Below are 5482 nucleotides of genomic sequence, written 5' to 3' on the forward strand. Positions count from 1 at the left end.
GATGAAACTGTACTTAGCCATAAGAAGCTTACATTCTAAGTCAAGAGATATCAGGTCTATCTATAAGAATACACAGAATAACTCTAGAGAGATTAAATACAAAATAATTAAGTAGAATAAATACAAAGGTAGTTTGGAAGGGAGGACACCAGCAGGAAAGGCTTTATGTAAAAGGCAATGCTTGAGCAAGGTCTTCAAGACTCACTGCACAGTATTTTGCATGTAGTATAGCTCAGATAAATTTGTCTTCTTTGTATTTCTCAAGCACAATACTCCATTTCCCATCTCTCTGTGACAGGAGTACATTCCAGGCACGAGGAATAGTCAATGCAAAGGCAGAGAGTTGGGATGTGAAGCATCATGTATGAACAACAGAGAGAAGGCCAATTTGGCTTGATCACAAAGTGGAGGAGGTGGAATACTATCCAATGAGGCTGGAAATATAGCTGGGACTCATGTTGTGAAAGGACTTTTAAAGCAAAACACAAGAGTTTCCATTTTGTCCTAGTGGCAATAAAGAACCACTAGAGTTGATTGAATAGAGAAGTGAGATGATCAGACTTGCACTTCAGGGAAATTACTTGGGCACAAGGGTATAAGGTGGACTGAAGTAGAAAGTGACCTGAAGCCTAAAGACCAATGAGAAATCTGTTGCAATAACCTAGAGGAGATCTTTAGTCTCACTTCTTTGCCGCAGACAACATGAGTCACTAGCAGCTCTCTTGGAGCCCCATGCAAATTTGGCTAGGGATCTCACTCATGCTACATCTGTTCCAACTGACGTGGTCTGATTTACAAGTATGGCTTCAACACGTGCTTCCAATGCTGCTGGCAGCATGCGAAAGACATTGGCTTCATCAAGTGGGACTAAACAATCTTAATATACATCACTTGTGTGAATACTCTGGACATAGTTTTGCTAGACTTTGGACAAATATTTGATCTAGCCAAATAAGGATTCTGTGGAGCATATTTATATTAATTCATACACAAAGTTAAAAATATCACCTTGGAAAAATCTATGGAAGAGGAAAAAAGAACCTGAAATGAAGTGATAACTGTGTGTATAAAGAGAAAAGCTCAAATTCAAGAGATGTTGTGGAGATAGAAATGGCAAGATTTGGCACCTGACTGAATACGTGGGATAAAGCCAAGGAAAATGCTGAGATTACAGACATAGAAGATTGTAAGTATGTAGTGGTGCGTAGAACAGAAGTAGAGAAGCTTGGGGGAGGAGAAGTCTTAGCTAAGAAGATACTGAGTTCAGTTTGTTGAGAGACGTTGAGTTCAAAATGTCTTCAGGACATCCAGTTTGAAGTATCAACAGGTAAATGATGATGTAGGACCAAAGCTCAGGGAAAAGACTGGAGTATCTCAGCAATAAATCTTAACAGTAACCTGGAGGAATTGTTCTCAAGATAAACATTTAAAATAACATTTGCTACAATTATCTTGACTCTGTCCCTTAGGTTAATTCATTCTCTCAGCTTCTCTCTTCCTCTATGCCAATGGATTCAGATATACAATGTAGAGATGACTACATTTTTAATATATGTGAAATTAAAATAAAATAGACATACTTTCCTGTACTCCTGCTAGAATAAAGATATTTATATTTCTTGTCCTCCTCTATTTTCACTGACCAGTGTTCTATGCTAGAATTTTTTCAATTTTTGTTCAGTTTATTTCCAATTAACAAAAACCTACTTTTCCTTCTTCTTCTCCCTTTCTTCCACTGGGGAAAAAAAAGAGAAAAATAAAACCTTGTTGCAAATATACATAATCAAGCAAAACAAATTCTTGTATTGGCCATGTTTAAAAAGTATATGTGTTGATCTGTACCCTGAATCTATCACCTCTCTCAGGAGTTCTCTGGAACGGTGGTTCACCACTGAGTTTTTCACAGTTGTTTTCCTTTACATATTGGTTGTTATTATATAAATCATTCTGCTCAATTTACTCTACGTCAGTTCAAACAAGTCTCCCCAAGTTTATGTGAACTATGGACTGGGAAATTTCTTATTCCTACCAACTCATAGATTATGACAGAAGGAGGATCATCACAGAGCTCCTAACTGACGAAGGAATGTGGTGAAGTCAAGAGGCTCACCTATTCACCCAAGTGGATTGCTAGGCAGGATTTATCCTAACAAGGTCCACAATAGATTCAGGGCAACAGGTAACTGTGGTGTTTCTCTTTTAGTAATGAACCTTGGTCCCATACAACTCATGCAGGCTTCTCCCTGCTGGTGGCATATTGACCGTCTGGAAGTTCTGAAGTGCTCATATATTACAATCAACCTCCTTTAATGATGCATTGTGTCACAGAAGGAACTGGCATGAATCCAAGGCAAACCCTTTATAACAGAAAAGATGTCAGAATCTACTCTTTCTTGTCCCTCTCTGAATATTCTAGGCCCATGGATACTGGTTCAGCAAAGGAAGATTTTCCCAGGTTACATTCTGAACATTATTATATCAATCAGCTAGGTGGTACAATGATTAGAATTCTAGACTTGGAGTCAGGAAGTTGTGGTTACTACTCAGTCATTTTCAGTCATGTCCAAGTTTACATGACCCCATTTGGGGTTTTTTTGGCAAAGATACTGGATTGGTTTTCCCTGACCCCAGAGGCATCATTCCCCTCACCAAGAAGAAAAGGAGGAAAAAAGTAAAACAATTGTAACAGAAGCACCCCCTGCTAAAGAGCTGACTGGGAATGAGCCCGCTGCCTTAAGTGGGGAGAGGACTGATAGAAGGGGAAATCAAGAACCTCCCCAGCCAGGGCTTCTGAGAGGCTAGCAACAGAGACTGAAACAGCACCTAAAGGGAAAAGGAATAAGACACAGCCAACATGCTGACTGATTTCACTGACTGGCCCCCAATGAAGAGAAGCCAACACCTCCATCTAAGCCTAATTCTTAGCACCCCCTGTACATTCACATCACCCAGGTCTCCAACTTAAAGTCATATCTGTGCATGTATGTATGTATGAATGTATGTGTGAATATATATATACATTTTGTGTGTGTGTGTGTGTGTATATCTGTTTATATAAACCTGAACTAAGATGAAAGCTTTTCCAGCTCATTTTACAGACAAGGAAACTGAGGCAAACAAGTTTAAGTGACTTGCCCAGTGTCACACAGCTAGAAAGCATCTGAGGCTAGATTTGAGCTTATGAAGATGAATTTTCCTGACTCCAGGCCCAACACTCTATCCATTACACCACCTAGATGGGAGTTTAAATACCTACTTCAGACACTCACTAGCTGTGTGACTCTAGACAGATCATATAACCTCTCTCTACCTAATTTTCCTCATCTGTGAAATTGGGATAATAACAGTATCTATCTTCCAGTGTTATTGTGAGAATAAAATGGGATAATGTTCTTAAAGTGCTTTGTAAAACATAAGGTATTATATAATGTTACTTATTATTCTTAACCATTAAGTATCTATTAAGCATCTACTATCAGCAAGGCACTTTATATATTTCATGGCTATGTAACAGAGAATCCTACAGACACATAAGTATATTAGGAACAAATTAGTGAATGAAAGCACAAATGTAGATGTCATGGGAAACATCATCTACTACATCTGTTAGTTTAAATGTGAGGGCCCTATTGACTTATCCTGGGAAGCAGAAAAAGCCAAAAGTAATAAGATTGCTGGAATCAGCAAGGGAAGCCAGAGTGAATGCACCTGCTTGAAGAGGCTTTACAAGATTCCTTGTGGGATGACTTTGAGATGACATTGGAAGTCGAGTTCCTGATATGCATAAAGAAAACAGATTGTTCTTTATTATTGAATACTCCTATATATAGTAGAATATACTTTGATTTCCCAAATAAAGTCATCTTATTTAAAACATTCTTTCAATTCCAAAGGAGAAGGGATAAGCAATATTCAGATAAATTAATAAATTAGCTCCATTTGTCCTAACAAGTGAAAAGTGGTGCTCGAGCTTTGTTTACTTAGTTTCATGGACAGAGCCATCCGCCTTAACTCTAGCTGGGGCAAAAGAGTGAAAGTTTGTCTAGGTTACTGTGACTTTAAATCATTACAAGAAAGACAATTCCAGGAATATACCCTGCAGCTTTAAGTCAACAGCGTCATTTTCCTATATCAAAGATAGCAAGTAATCATTTGATTGATCATGCATATATTGATCAATAAAAATTTATTAAGTGCCTACTTAATAAATCCAGGCATTAGGCTGAGCATCAAAAAGAGGAAAAGGATACAAAGGGATACAAAAAAGGCAAAAGACAGCCCCTACCCATAATGAGTTCATAGTCTAATGGGAGAATTAATAATTACTATTAATCATCAATTAATAGTAATTAATTATTAAGAACTTACAGTATTCCAAGCAGTGAGTCAAGCACTAAAAACACAGAAAGAAAAGACAGTGTGGAAAAGATGTATCTTGTTCATCAACCATTAGTATCATATTATTGAGAAAGCCCAATCTGAAGCAAGAATTTCTTTTTTACCAAAAATATTAATTTAATAGATTTATATCTGGAAGAGATCTTAGAATACAGGAAGTCAGCTCCTCTCATTTACAGATAAGAAAAGTGAGGAACAGGGTGACTAAGTGACTTGCCCAAGGTTATATAGCTACTAAGTGTCTGAGATAAGATTTGAACTTGGGTCTTCCCCAAGCTAAATCTATCACCTTATCCACTGGGCAACACTGCTTCTCCTTCTGTCATGCCTCAGGAAATTTTCTGTATTACTAGAACTAGTAGTTTTCTTAAGAATTCTAGCATCCGTTTATAGTATTTTCTGTAATATTGGTGAACTTTTTTATATTATTTGAATCACAGTTAATTTTTCAGGAATATCAAAAATAGAAGCTTATAATAAATAAATGTGACTTAAAATAATGGCGTAGTGAATTTAGCAGATATGGTGATCATAATATAGCTCCCCTCTCTATTTTCCTAGGATTTCATTATGTCAAGTGACATATTTTTGGTGAATAGAATTTAAAAAGTCCTCTGCTTTTCAAATTATATGAAAGCATAATAGCTTCATTCTCTTCAGTTTCTTCTCATTCTTCACTTCCTTTTCTTTGAAAGGAGCCCCTTGTTTAAGAGAAGAAAAAAAAATCACATCCCTGTGCCACTTCTGAGCTACTTAATACTCTTTTCTTAACAGAGCTGTGGATTCACCGGCATCAGCAGCTCTTTAATGGATTTAACTAGAGCTCACTACCCTATAGTTTTATCAAATAATTTTTTAAAAATACACACTATAGTTTTTTTTCTGTAAATTTCTCACCTCCCCGGGCAAAATAAAGCTTATGTCAATATTAACTTGAAGGATATTGCCTTAGCGGCTGCAAAAATAACTCTCTCAAAATGAAAGCATGAAGGCTGTTCCAAAATTTCAACCAATATAAAAACAGGACAAAGACAGGGTGTCCCTTTTCTCCATGGGGAAAAAGGAGGCTGTAACCAAATTGGCC

At 37.0% G+C, this 5482-nt stretch overlaps 1 pseudogene; it reads left to right on the forward strand.

Moving 5' to 3' along the window:
- The first annotated feature begins 702 nt into the window (after nt 1-702).
- On the forward strand, nt 703-871 carry LOC140531272 (small ribosomal subunit protein uS14-like; annotated as a pseudogene).
- Nucleotides 872-5482: the final 4611 nt, after the last annotated feature.

Source organism: Notamacropus eugenii, chromosome 3, assembly GCF_028372415.1.
Source record: "Notamacropus eugenii isolate mMacEug1 chromosome 3, mMacEug1.pri_v2, whole genome shotgun sequence".
Taxonomy (NCBI): Eukaryota; Metazoa; Chordata; class Mammalia; order Diprotodontia; family Macropodidae; genus Notamacropus; species Notamacropus eugenii.